At 40.0% G+C, this 15,167-nt stretch overlaps 1 protein-coding gene across 4 annotated transcripts in view; it reads left to right on the top strand.

Annotated features, from left to right (window-relative positions):
- Positions 1–4,246: 4,246 nt before the first annotated feature.
- Positions 4,247–15,167, top strand: part of marchf8 (membrane-associated ring finger (C3HC4) 8) — a 70,571-nt gene continuing 59,650 nt past the window's right edge. For 2 of the 4 annotated variants that reach the window (XM_029449772.1, XM_029449776.1), the window contains exon 1: positions 4,247–4,356. The gene's annotated coding sequence lies outside the window, so the exon portion shown is untranslated. Of the gene's footprint in view, positions 4,357–4,426; positions 4,637–15,167 lie in introns of those variants that run through there. The other 2 variants (XM_029449775.1, XM_029449773.1) reach the window with 2 other exon arrangements.

Consider the following 15,167-nt stretch of genomic DNA (forward strand, 5'->3'; position numbering starts at 1 on the left):
CATCACTGACTCGTCTGTAAGTGTTTTGATCCAACGCCTATCTTTTTATCTTTGACTCATTATTTACACGTACAGGTATTTCTTGCTGTTTCAGTTCCTTATTATTTGCACATTGACACCTTCCCTGCTGCTCTTCCTCAATAGTTCTCATATTGCTGTGACGTAGATGAGAAACTATTTGTGTTTGTTATCATTGACTATTTCTTGTCACATTAAATTCCTTGTTTTCCTGACGCAGACCCTTGGCTAGTTCCTAAGCAACAAGCTGAAACTATTTTTGAACCTGTTTATTTATTAGACCCCCCAACCCCCTCAGTCTGCGATTACTAACCAAAGTTAGGACGAATATAGTTGAGACCAACGTCTTGTTGAGAGTTAGTGTTGTGTCACCATCAAGATAAACTTGTGATCTTACTGGGCTATCTGCTCATGTCTGTTCCTCTGCAGGGTGTGTGTTAGAACTGCCACAACAAGTCTAAAAAAACATCTTGTTCATACATTCACACGGAAACAACTTCACACGTTCAAATTTCAGCCTAGGGCAAAAACCTGTGGCCGCCAAAGAGTAGGCAGATTTTTGTAGACAGACAGAGCGAGATATAGAGCTGCTGGTTCTGACAGGACCGTCCACAGATAGATTGATCCCGCTGGGCCTTCTGCCATTGGTCGGCATATTGATCATTTTTTTCAGGGAGAGCACTTCAAACTTGTAGTTTGGTTATATGCACACGTGCAAAATACAAACTAGTCCAATGGAGTGCAGATAATGTTGCTATCAGTAAATATGAGAACACTTTGTGTAATCAAAAACATGAATGTAGGAGTCACTCAGTATACTCAGGAAGGTTCAAATGTAAAGTATAGACTCTGCTTATTATACACCTTCACTTTGGATGCTGCGCCTGTGCAACAGACAAAGCCTGACCGGAGTCAAGTGTTCATATCTTCACTTTCCTCACTGTTGCCTGGCTGTCATCCAAGATAATTGGGCTGTGCAGCACATAGCAGCCAGAAACACTGCTTCGTCTCTCCTGGCAGATAAATGCACCCGAACATGGAGAGTGGCATGTTTTAAAAAAGGAGAGAGTTAACAGGCATCTTCGGATGAATTAAAAAAAAACATCATGCTGATTTTATTTCAAACAGCAGCATGAAGTACCAATTTGAAGGATTGGTCAATACTTTGGTTTATACCTGCAAAAACTAATGACAGCCTCAGCTGAAGTGTGTTGTGCTCATTAGCAAATGTTAGCATGCTACCATGCTTAACTAGGATTGTGCACATGATAAATCCATCAGCGATTTAGCATTGTCATTGTTAGCATGTTGACGTTAGTATTTAGTTCAAAGCACAGCTGTGCCTAAATACAGCTCCACAGAGCATGACTGTGAAATGTCTTTTTGGCCACAAAATTATAGGGGCTTATTTTAGATAATATACCCAAATGTTGGATACTAATTAAGGGTTACGTAAAAATGTGTGTGCTACCGCATAGTCAATCTCGGAACTCATTTCCTATTGGTCTGATTCGCTTTGAAAGTGTTTCACCACCACTGGGTCTACTACTCAGCCTGTGAAAAGAGTTGCATAAAGAGCTTTGTCAACGCCGACAAGTGAACCAGGTATCTCAGGTTGCTCTTGGAATCAACACATTTAATTTCCAACAAAGCCTACATTATAAAAAGGGAGACCTGGAGTTTGAAAGATGTGTATGTGTGTGTGTTTACAAGTGTTGGAGGGGGCATCAAGGGAAGACATTTTAGAATATCTCGGCTTCTGCTGCACCAAGTTTGACCATTCTTTTCTAAATCTGTGCTTCATGAGTCACCTAACTTTATGAAAGTGCAGTACTAAATCACTCTTCTCTTTCATTCTTATAACATAGTGTACCTTTTGGGATGTGTTGATTTTGTCTTAGTATTTGATTTGGTTTTCTTTCAGCTGTTTCTTCCGTGGAACAGTCTTCCAACTGTTCCCGTACAGTGTGTCACATAACAAGCCAAATGCCTATTTTTCTGCTTTATGTTTCAGGGTTATTCAGCTTGCCTCTTAGTTGCAACTCTGCCAAGTTCTGCAAGTCTATATTTTCCACAGCCTGAAAAAAACCAATGTTTTCTTCCCCTTTTTCTAAACATGGCTTATAGAAGAAGAAATCCAGCTCAGCAAGGCTGCGCAGCAGACATATTCAATGCCAAAATGTGTACAGGACTTTGAAAATATAATACATTTCAGGCTAATGTTTATTGATAGTATTCCATCTATCATGGTAGCTGAACTGTGCACTGTACCTGGGAATCTTTACAGACACAGTTTGTGTGTGTTTTTGGCTCTAAAATCCATACAAACTGTATTTAGTTAAATAATCTCCAGTATACAGATTAGACTAAGATATAAAGTGCTGTAGTCAGAAACTGAAATATTTATTAACCACTAGACGGTTTCATAATTAAAAAAGAAGAAATGATGAAAACACTCTGGCATAATGAGGAACAGTGATCATAACAGGAATGTGACAAACATAAAGTAACCAGAAGTGTTACACATGTCTGCTCATTTTATTGCAAATGAAACATCAAAGTCTTTTCCCATCAAGTATGTATAGTATTTATTCTAAAAGGTATCTGTACTCAACCTTGGGTGTTGTTCTAAATAATATCCCTGTGATCAGTCATGTGTGCAAAAAGGCCCGAGGGATTAAAACACAAGACAAACCAGCCCTACCAGTCTGATAGGTTCACCCGGTAAGAAAGCAGGAAGGACACACACACACACACACACTTGGATTTGTAAAGTCCTGTAAATGTGGTGAACATGCTGTTTTAGTATTACCAAGACAGCTGTGTTTCACTTGACTGCTTCTCTGCACATTCAACACAACAAATCACATCTTAATCTTTCCATGTCCCGCAGCAAGACAGCCTGTACCCTATCTCTCTGACACAGAGACACATGCATGACAATTTGGCAGACTCACTTCTGAGGTGCCCACTTTGTCCAGACAGAGCACAGAGGCTCCGTTGTCCGACCCCAAGGACGGAGTGGCGGACTGTGCATCAGTAATAGGCTCAAACACAATGACAGGTTTCACGGAGATAGAGCCGAGGCTTTGAGTCAACAGAGGATACATTCCCTCGTTTAATAAGTGAGCCTCTCCCTCTCAACATACTGCACTTTGAGCGAGGAGCTCTTTTGGTGTAGTTACAGTACATAGTGATTCATTAGAGTCATACAATACACTGCAGGCCCCTGGATTGGAGCTGGGGTTGTTTTCTATATCGCTAATAAAAACTCTATAATGTAATTTCCATAAAATATAGCATAGGCTACTGTTATAATAACAAATGTCTAATATATATAGAGAGAGAGAATTAGCTAAGCACATAGCCTACTGGAAACAGCTAGCCTAGCTCTGTCTATCGTAACACACTTCACATAGCAGCAGCACATGTAAAGCTTATTAATTAGCATGTTATATGTTGTTTGTGTAATGCATTCAAAAATTAGTAAAAATCACAATTCGGGATTATGTGCCCAAACCCCAGTAAAAGCAAGACTTGTCATTTTTACACTTTGTTTTTTTGTATGAATTAAACAAACAAGACATAGCGTGCCAATTAGTGAGCTTTAGAGGTGCTAGTAGGTTTCATTTGTTACCTTTGCACAGAACCAGGCTAGCTGTTCCCCCCATTTACCAGTCTTTGTGCTAAGCTAAGCTAACTTGGGGCACTAGGGGGCATTGGAACAAGCTGCTTCAGGCAGACATGTAGCAACATGTGCATTCATGTTGACTCGGTTTCTGTCTCCACCTGATGAATGCAAGGACATTACTCACTCTCTATCAAGCTACACGTTGGTCTGAACTTTCTAGGGAAATATTTTGCTCATTCACCGGCTAATGCTAATGCTAATCGGCAGCAGAAAGTGTGTAGTTAGTTTGTTTATTAAAGCTCTTTTTGTGCTGAAAAAGCACCTGCTGCTGGAGATGGGGTTATTATAGTGGTGAAACTAAAGTAAAACAATGCACTTAATTCGATTATATTTACTAATGCTCTTTGGGTCAGCAACACCTTTACATTTCACATGGTCACAAGTAGGCTAATTGATATAAAATATTGATCAGTGGAGTTTTAAATATTACATTATTATTTACCAACATCCTCATTCTTACCATATGATACATCGTCTACCCCTCAGTGCGCCCGCGTGCGCCACCTGTCCTTTAAATGCATTATTTCCCTGGGAGCATTATTTTCACTCCATCTTAACTCAGAAGTCAGTGACGCACCACTACACACAGCTGCTCAGCAGGGGCTATGAAATAAACACAACGTCGTCATTCGGTGCCAAACACAGCGGTGAGTGTCTTCTTTTCTCTCTTAGTTGGAATATGGACCAACATTTTGTCCAATGCAGCAATGCGCCTGTCCACACTGAGGCTCCTCTGTCTCCGCTGCACCTCTCGCTTTATTAGATCCAACCGAAGGCGGCTGACGGTCGGTCGGTCGGACGGACGTGCGTCTGGACTGTGCTGGGATGTGAATGTGTGAGAATTTGCCTTTTTTTTTTTAATTGTCCGCTGTGGAAGCCGAGAGTCGGTCCCCGGCGACGTTCACCGTAGCCTGTTTGTGATTAAAGGTATGAACATTCATAATGTCAGCGACTGGTGCGCTCTGTAGCAAAAAATCAGCGTTTGTGACAGCTCAAATGCCTGCTGCTTTTAAACGAATGTATTGCTTGGGGTTTGTACCTTCATCATGTGTTTGTGACTCAACAGAAGACGTAATGTTAACTGTGTCCGAGCAAGCCTTTGTTAGTCCTCCCCAAGCCTTTGTAACGCTCAGTTTGCGGTGGAATAAGATGGGACAGCAGGTCATGTACATATAATGTATTGCTTTCCTACACGATTATTGTATCGGATATTTGAGCGTTTCTTTCCATCATTGCTGTAAACTTGCATTTGGCATAGTTTCCTATAAATCAGGGGTCACCACGCGACAACAGCGGGTTTGTCTGAGTTCACTGGATCAATATGGGTTAGGGTGTTAATTTTGTAATTGACATGATGGCCGACAGCAGCTTCCTTTTTGCTCACAGAGCATTTGCTACTATATTTTCACATTGACTGCAGACTTCATGTCTGGAGCGTACTGCCCGTCCGGATGTTCCCTTTATTATGAACCATAATAAAACCAAGCGAAGCGCCCATAGCTGCACTGCTCCCACAGGCTACAGCAGCCGAAGCATATCAACAGTGATTCTAGTTTTATATAATGCGCTTGACATCAACAACACTACAATTCTGCAGTTAAATGAAACTGTAAAATGTGGTTTTGACTGATAAATAGTGAGGTTTGTTTACCCTCTTCTGCCATCAGTGAACTGTTACAATGGCTCTCGCATTACATGCTGTCTCCTCATTGGCTGTAGGATCAGCTTTCCTCATTTTCTTCCACCTTACACTCCAGTCCTGCTCTGTGCTGTGATATCGGCGGTATAGTCCATGTGTGGTGTATTGCAGTTGCAACTTGTTTAAACCTTTCTAAAGCAAAGCACTCTTGTGTACTCCAAAGCTTTCTGTTCTTGTTACCACTGTGTGGATTCCTGCTGTGGTATTTCTTTTTTCAGTGGGAGGGCAAACATTTCACTCGTCTTCATTCCAAGGTAACAAGTCTTGGCGTCGTGTACTTCTTAAAATACCATCTTTATCATGATGCAACCTTGAGTGTGGTGTGCAGCTAACTGCCAGGGTACAACCAGCTGTGTCTGTGTGTGTTACATCACTGTAGCCTTTGGTTATTTCTTTGCTAATGTTGTGAAATACTGAGGGCTTGTTGCGATAAGAAGCCTCATTGTCCCGTTGGTATCTGTGGAGTGTGCGTGCATAAACTTGCAGATAACACAATGCGTATTCTCTCTGTTGTGCTGCTGTGTAACTAATCCTGCCTCCTCCTCACATGGGATTACCGCATATAGACTGGTTTCTTTTCCACACACACACTGTACGTTTCTGACACCGTTGAGTTTTCAAACAATAGCTACGGACGGTGTTTTTTTTTGTAGGCAAGCAGCCGGGAGTTCTAATCTGGGTTTCATACTTAATTTGAACAAAAGCAATGTCTTTACTTTAAAAATAAATACAATTGGGAACACTTTTAATCTACAGTATCAGAAATAAATGCAAAGCAAAAAAGAGAAGTCAGCCTTTCCATTCATGAGCGGTTTTCAACTTGTCAAAGTTTTCATGTTAAGTGCACAGATATTTTGTATTTTTAGTTGAATTATAGCAATGATATCAAATGTTCAGGGTTTGATTATTATTTTTGTTTATAGGAAACTATAACAAATAGGAAACCATATCAAGTGCTATATTCAGGTGTCCTTTTTCCAAAGGTTTGACTGCACTTCTCCGCCAAGGAGGTTATGTTTTCGGTTCAGTTGGTTTGTTTGTCTGTTTGTCAGCAGGATTACGAAAAAACCACTGCTCCGAATTTAATGAATGTTGGTGGAAGGCTGTAGCATGGACCAAGGAAGAACCCATTACATTTTGGAGCAATTTATTTTTCACTTTCGCTAACATTGCGGGATAGAGCATTGCCTTTGTTGAGGCAGAGTTTTCTAAGCGTACCTTCTAGTTTGCAGTATAAAATCCGTTCATATGACCACATCCTACACTCCACTCCTCTCCCTCAGTTTCCTCTTCCTGGCCTGGTCTTCCTTCATGACCAGCTGACTTAATGCCCTCTGACAGTGAAGGATTTAGCAGGTTTCAACAAGCTATCTCCTGTTAAGAAATTCCATCTATTTGCGAGCTGCCCGGACTGTCAACAGACTTCGAAGTTGTCAGAAAGTAAAAGCATGATTATGACGGGAAAAATAGGGCCACTGAGACTGCGTCTGTTAAGCAGCTAAAAGTGCAAGCGAATGACCCTGCAATCTTAATGGACTGTGCCATTGTGCGCTCGCAAATTAACTCGTACTTTCTGTCTTCAGAGATTCTTAGGAAAGTAATTTGAGGGTGGAAAGAAAGCAATCAGAAGTATCTGAAGTCTCCGATAGCTTTCTGCCAATTAACTGCCGTCATTGTTTGACACAATTGGTTGTAATGGTGAAATGTCCCTCCCACATTATTTTACAATATTGAACAGCGGATGTGTTTGACAGCCCCTATTGTGCTATTCTATAGAGGTTTCAATCAAATTCAATTTAACAATGGCCAAAAACATTTCCACTTGCACAAGACTTTCAGAGAAAGCCCTGGTTCACTCACAATAATCCACATCTTTATTTAGTTTGTTCCAATAGCTAATGTCCTTCCTTATCACATACAGCATGTTTCAAAGGTGCTGACATGTATTTTATTTGTATTGACTGTTTTTTTCAAGCCTAACCACGTTGTTATTGTATTGTTAAAGCTAATGGTAATGCAGCTAATGATTATTTCCATCATTGATTAACCTGTTAAAGTTTTCGATTGAATGTTTGGTCTATAAAAAGTCAGACAGAAATGGCCATCACAGTTCCTGACAGCCCAAAACCAAAAATATAAGTCGGTGAACAACAGAAATCTGCAAGTTTAAGAAGCTTTTACTACAGAATATTTATTATATTCATTGATTATTCATTTTGTTGTAATTTTCTTAATCTAAAAGATAAATAGATTTGTGTCATATTGTCTGAGTTAAGTAGATTAACCTTATCAACAAGAACATTTAACACCGCCCCTCCAAGTCTCTATCTCTCTAAAACACACACACACACACACACACACACACACACACACACACACACACACACACACACACTTCTTCACTTATGTTTCCTGTAGATTATCTCTGGAGGATGTGATCATGTTCTTGTTAACCACACCACTTGTGATATGCACCCTGTCCAATCAACAACAATCTTCTTTGGTCCTGATATATTTCCATTTTTAATGTCAGCCCATTTCAAAATGGCACCTGCAGATTTCTGACTCACACTGCATCTCTACGGCGACTGCTTGCCCCTGTCTCCTCGCTTTGGTGTTTAATCTGTAAAATAATATTGATTGCACTTTTCACTCAGGAAATGGATCATACATATCCTGTTCCCTTACAGTACAGTACCGTGTGCGTTATCCAGGATGTGGGTTTTCCTCAGGAAGTCGGGATAGTGTCGGTCATTATCTCTCGCAAGTTTAGCAAGTTTCACTTTTTGAATTGATCCCTGGCTGAACTCATTAAAAATTTATTAACTACATCACGTGTATGGCAGTTGCAATAATGCCACAGTACGGTACCAAGATTTCCAGTGCCTCGTACACTCTGTGCTGCCGTCCCATACTGCCTCTGTTATCTGATCCTTCTGGACTATAATCATATGAACACGTCCTCTGCTAGTCTTGTTGTATTAGTGTCTAGCTGGGGTGTAATATAATAGCATAATAAAGGTATGTTACTGTGTCGTTTCTCTTTGCCTCCTGTGCGCTAACTCAATCCTGCCCTGCCCGGCTGCTGTGCCCCACAGCGGCTGCTCTTCGTCTGTAGGGAATGGAGTATTGATCCGATCTAATGGCCTCCTCCTATGGGTGATATCATACATTTTTGTGAACTAAACCTCACAAATGCTAATGGGGTAGTTAAACACATTGGTTAACGGTGATTATATTGATATTTCTTACCCATCTTAAGTAGCCTCCCTCACTCAGATTTACGTATGTGCGTTTGTATACTGTATGTGTGTGTTGTGATGAAATGATAATGTGCGGGATGAAGAGGGGGAGTGCTCGACAGCTGCTGTACATCAGCAGAGCAGGGGTGCTGGCTCAGCTGAATGGACCGTCGGATGGCTCTGCTGCAGGTAGCGACTGTGGTTGATGATGTCATTAGGGCTTACACAGTCTCCCAAGGTTTCTGTCTGCTCGTGGCAACGAATCGAGGAGAGGGTGCGGGGATGGAGACACAACAGTACTATACTGTGTGTTGCTGTGGCCAGACACAACACACACTTGTGCATATACAATGGCTGATGCGTTTGACTTTGATGTATAGATTTGATCCGGTTTGTGGTTTTATATTTGTATCAGCAATCAATATATTAAGAATGACACTTCACTGTCTTGTGCTTACCTGCTGCTTTGCTAAACTGGTGGCTGCATTGGGATTGTCTCTTGTGTTACAGATGGATGACAAATCACAGAAAAACATAAAGTGTCTCAGTAAGGTGTTCGGTGGAAGCTTCCTGAACCACTTCAGTGCTCCTTGGCATAGATTCTCCAAGCCTCCGGTGCAATCTTCTAAAAAGTATTCACTCATTGGGTGTTTTAGTGACGGTCCATCCAAAATCTTGGCGCTGCAGTGCTTACCGTAGTTTTCTTTCCAGACGGAAACGTGTAGGGAATGGTTAGTAGGCTGAGGTCTGTACACTTCAAAGAGCATAGCACTTGATTCACATCATTTCCATTCTTATCAAACCATCCATTGGCCCCTTACATGTTGTATGGAAGACTCTGCATTAATTATGTTTCTCCTCATGTTTCCTTACATTTTTCACCTGTCTGTGTCTGATTGGAGGACTGACTGCAGACTTGACACATTGCTAGTTAATCAGCAGTGTTGACGGCGGCGTTTTGAAACAGGAAGGACTGAAAGCAGAGTGATACGATGGTGTGGAAATAGGGAGGAAAATGATCTTTAAGTTCTGTATTAAGAAAAGAGGCTCTGCGTCTTTCTTTTATGTGAGAGTCTATCTTTCAGTTTGCAGTGTGACTGCAGTATATTTGGATATATTGCAGCCACTCACATTTACTCAGACTGTTTGCATGGCAGGACCTCAAACAATATTTTATGTATTTTGCTGTGTTAATCAATTTTCCATAATATAATTCCTAGCATGCTGAACAGTTTTCCTGAACGTTGATTCATAAGAGCAAAGCTTATTCAAACTACACTGCATGCTGCTTTCCACATCTATCAATATTTCTACGGCGTATGACATTTGATTAGATTTCTGAAAGCCAGTCAGCCGTCCATTGTCATTACTTTTGTTACAAATGTACTTGCTGAAATGTGTTTGATAGCTAAGCCATTTTAGCAAACATGCTTTCAAAAGTCACTTATTGTCAAAGCTGCAACTTAATTGAAACACGCACTGTTTTAAGAGTTTAAATTTGCCTGTTAACACACGGAATCGTGCAGCAATGTTTTGTTTGAACTAACTGGAGGAAAAACTGTGTAATTGTCCGAGCAGCAGCAGCAGCAGCAGCCACTGTGGCGGGGCAGACAAAGAAAGTAGTTTACATTGTCATGCAATGTTTGGGAAGTGCCGTGCAACCTCTGGACCTTTTTTTTTTTTTCTTTTCCCTTTGGAAAACCATCAACCCACCATTTATATGTGTAATTGACTTGAGTGCTTGTAAACAGAATTGTAAATGTAATCAACTTCTTTTGATGTGGATTTCAAACCAGCAAGAAGATCTAAACAGCAGAGTCCCTGCTGTCATTATGAATATGAACTGAGTTTTTATTATTACTAATGACTTCTATTGTTCCCCATTCATTGTTTCTGCTGGTGGTGTTTGTATATCAAGAGCAAGTTTGCTGCTTGGAATTGTTATTGTATTCATGACTTTATTTTCATCAAATAATACGCTCATGTCAGAGACAGTCCTCTGTTAGAGCAACACAAGTAATTCCAGCTCTAAATCTCTACGCCGGAGGAAAAGCACATTTCTACGATAGTTAAAGCTTATTGTAGTTTATAGGAAATAATAATTATATTCATCCTGATAATGCTTGTACACATTTTTTCAAGCCATAAATGAGTGGTTGAAGTGTGTGTGTGTGTGTGTGTGTGTGTGTGTGTGTGTGTGTGTGTGTGTGTGTGTGTGTGTGTGTGTGTGTGTGTGTGTGTGTGTGTGTGTGTGTGTGTGTGTGTGTGTGTGTGTGTGTGTGTGTGTGTGTGTGTGTGTGTGTGTGTGTGTGTGTGTGTGTGTGTGTGTGTGTGTGTGTGTGTGTGTGTGTGTGTGTGTGTGGTGAACAGCTGTAAGGATGGGTCAGATGGGAGAACTGACATTTTTCCTTGACAACCTTGAGCATAATGTGTGCTGTCCAGGAAGGGATTAGCTGCTCTGTCAAGTCTGAAGGTTATGAGACTGACATTACATTAGGCTGCGGTTCACACAGGCAAACGTGGTGATAATAGCCATGTAACCGCCGCCCTTTCTGACCACTTATCAAAACCACCCAAGTGGTTGTTTGAACAACACGCATAGTATTTGCATGAGTAACTTGTGCAACCGTATATATGTATTTATAAAACGGACATGTCAAATCAAGCAATCTGATTGGTTCTTAGCCGTGGTATAATGAGCGTATATCACGGGTAGAATTGTAGTTACTTTTCACAACAAGTCAGTATCCCTCCGAGCCTGAGAAAAAGCCACAGCTGTTAAATGACGTCCGTTAAGAAACAAACGTACAAAGCTTTACTCTGGAGGAGTGGATTGATCAGTGCCTATCTCCGGAGAAGAACGCCCCTAAAAGACGACATGCAGAGCTACGTGAAGAGCAGCTGTTAGTGTTGTTGCATAGCAACCACCTCACACTATGTTTTGTGCAGAAGGCAACGGAGGGACTATTTTATTTTGAACATCATTATTTAATAATAAAAACTATTTAAATTGGAGTGTGTATTTTTCTTTCATATTGCCACACTTGGTAACCGTTTTATAAAAGCAATAGCTCACTTCAGACTGTGATATATGCTCATTATATCACAGTTAACGGGGCCGAACCACGCCCCTTAACTGTGATATAATGACCATATACCACGGCCTGTCGTGACCTATTGCTTAAACGTACTCTATATAATTTCCAACGTGTATTTTAAAACATGATTTTCTTTCTTAAAATGACAAAATATTCAGTACTTTTCATTTGTCAAGTATTTAGTTCACATAGGAGTATACAAACATATGCTTTACCATGTGGTTGTTTCATATAGACTATTTATATATTGAATTGCAAGAAAACATGCTACGTCGTGATGTATATCTTTTCTTGATGGATTAAATTACCTATATTGTGAGAGATTTTGCCAAGCGCTACCTGTGCACATTAATTAGTTTTGTCAGGATCTACAGCATCATGTGCGGGTTATTTTGGAGCCACGTAGGTCTGATTATCCCCATTACAAAGAGATGAGGGGTGCGTGTGAAGGATGCTGGGCCGCTTTATCAAAGCAACCTGACATCGTCATTTGTTCCATTACCTTGCCGTGTGGAAACGTGGGAGAATGAGGTTCTAAATCAAGACATGTCTTGATGTATCGAAGGTTGTGTGATGAATAACCCACTCTCGATGCACGATGTCTCATCACCCCAAACATCAACGTCTGATCTCCAGAGACGTTAAAAATGTCTTGCAGAACACATAAATTCCACGTACCCCGTCGTGGCGTGCAGCCAGCATGCAGAAAGTTCTGGTTTTATTTTTCAAAAAACAATTAGCTGATTGATCAAGTGGCCCGTCGACAGAATAATAATCGGCAATTATATTGATCATTATTTAATCTTCTCAGTGATTTTCAAGCAAAAATGCAGCAGAACATTCTCCTGTTTTAGCTTCTCAAATATGAGCATTTATTATTTTCTTTGTCATAGATGCTGTGATAATGAACTGAATATATTCTTAAACAAAACGATTAATCAGTTAGTCGAGGAGAAAAGAGCTGATCAGCAGATTAATTGATTGGTTGCAGCCCTAAATGGAAGTGAATGGCTTTTTGTAGTTTGCTATGGTGTTCAATTGATTGAAAAACAGAAACAATGTCCCACTTACTCAGGATAATCCACGGACCTTGGTGTAAACAGTGTTTATTGACTTTTTTAAGAAGTACTTTGAGGGCATATTTTCCTTTTATTAGATAGAGAAGAATAGAGTTGGCAGGAAATGAGGGAAGAGAGAGGGGGAATAACATGCAACAATATCCTCAACCAAGCTTGGAGCAGTTCCTGCTATTACACTGTCAGCTTTAAAACCCCTAGGCCTCGAGGACATCCTGAAACTGCCTTTTAATGAAGAAATAGTGCCTAATATAAAAGTCGCTACATACCAGATCATGTTAGATGTAAGTGAGACAATATGTCTGAAGACCGATTCTCTTTCACCAGTTTCAATATTACGGTTCCCTGAATTTAGTGTAAATAGTTTGGGTTAATTCATCATTACTCAAGATGTTTTCCCAGCGTAAGCCTCCCTTGAGTCATGAATAAGACTTGATCGTCTCATAAAACCACAGGTATCAGGAAATGTGGAAACCCTTTGTCAATACAGTCGGTGTAAGGTAAGCAGTGTGACTGGTTTGGAAAATGTTCACTTGTATTAGTAATCTCCCACAGTTTAAAAATAAATGTGTGGCTGTGATAGATCTTATGATATGCCTGTAAGCATTTAGTCTTTGTTTCTCTATCCTGTTTTTAAATACTTGAAGCACGTGGAGGTTCAAATGGCTTCTTGGCTTCATAGCAAAAGCACATTTACAGTATGGACAGCATCTATAAACACAACACTAAATCATAAGTTACAGTATATAGTGTGTCTTTGTTCCTGTCATTTGTGTCATGGCCTCTTCATATACTATATATTTTAATTGCTGATCCATGAAGAAACTGTGTTTTAGAACAAATAAATGTTGATTTCACATACTGTAAAAATCTAACATTTTCTTGGTTATTTCACATGAGTAGACTTCCCCTTTGGTGTGAAGCAATTCAACTGCACAAGGAAACTAGCAGAAAGTGGCATACTCGCTGTGTGTGTGTGTGTGTGTGTGTGTGTGTTGTGTTTGGTGTATCTACAATATAAGTGTCGAACAATTTCAGTTTCTGTCTTCGCGTTCTAGTTTTTTGACTTGCACTTTTCTTCGCCTGCTTTGTCTCTGCAGATATTTCATTCTGCTCCCCCAGCAAAATGATTACTCTTCCTCCTTGTATTCTCTGTTTATTCTCTTTTCCCCACATCTTTCTATCTTTCCATCACACACACACACACACACACACAGACACACAGACACAGAGAGACAGACAGACAGACAGACAGACTTGAACAGCATCCTGTCAAAACTCTCATCAAGTTCTCTTTAAGTCAGCCATGCATTGATATGGTGTGTTTAGATCTTTTTTCTGCCTTGTCATGGCATCTTGTGAGGTTATCAGAGAAATAATACATTTCCCCGTGGACAGAAAAGAAAATCTTTCTTTGCAAGAAAAATGGCAGACAGATAGAACCCTACTCCTCTTTGATCTACAGCTGGTCTGTCTGCATTATGCCCAAACAACTGTACAATCTTAAGTAACATGTTGTCTGAACTCCCTATGTATCTGTAACGGTTAGGGATAGGGTTATAAAACATTGTATGAGCCTGAATCCTTTCAAATTACTTAACAAATCTTTTCAGGTTCAGCTTTTATTTCTAAAAAAGTTATTAACCAAAACTCATTTGAGATCTGTAATCCCCTTTTGTTGGATGAGAGGACATACTGTAAACACTGAAGGTTTGTGTTTACAACATTAAACAATAACCAAAGTTTCAGTCTGGCCTTTGGATTAATGTTCATTAACTACAGGCTGCAGCTGTTACAGTCTGCTGCTGGCAATGTTTGTCATTTCAACTAGTGAAACAGTCATTGCAAGGCCTATCTGAATATTTTGTGCATTTCTCTTTGTTAATACAAAGACTGAGGAGAGATTTAAAAAATAAAAAAAAAAAGACAATTGCCAACTGCAGTCATGGTGCTTATCATTTTCTTTTGTTTTTTAGTTTGAATTAGACTTTTTATTGCTTTCAAAATATAAATATTTACTTCAAGTCACAAGTAAATGACATTTCAATGGGCTCTTTAAAATAAGCCTACTTGCCTTCTCATTAAGAGTTAGATGGTTCGCTCTCACTGCTTTGCTTAGCTTATCATAAAGACAGAAAACAGCCTGGCCTAAAAAATAATAAAAATATCTTTGGCAAGCGGTGTCTTCCATGTGTCTCTGCTGGAAGTCAAGTAGGAGACTCCCCGTAGGAGTGAGCGGGACCCACAGAAAGTCTCTCAAATGTTTAACATGTAATAAGCTTAGAAAGCTAAGAAATGTTTTTAGAGGTTAACACACAAAAATGCATCGCCTAATTTTGAGGC

Source organism: Cottoperca gobio, chromosome 15 (assembly GCF_900634415.1).
Source record: "Cottoperca gobio chromosome 15, fCotGob3.1, whole genome shotgun sequence".
Taxonomy (NCBI): Eukaryota; Metazoa; Chordata; class Actinopteri; order Perciformes; family Bovichtidae; genus Cottoperca; species Cottoperca gobio.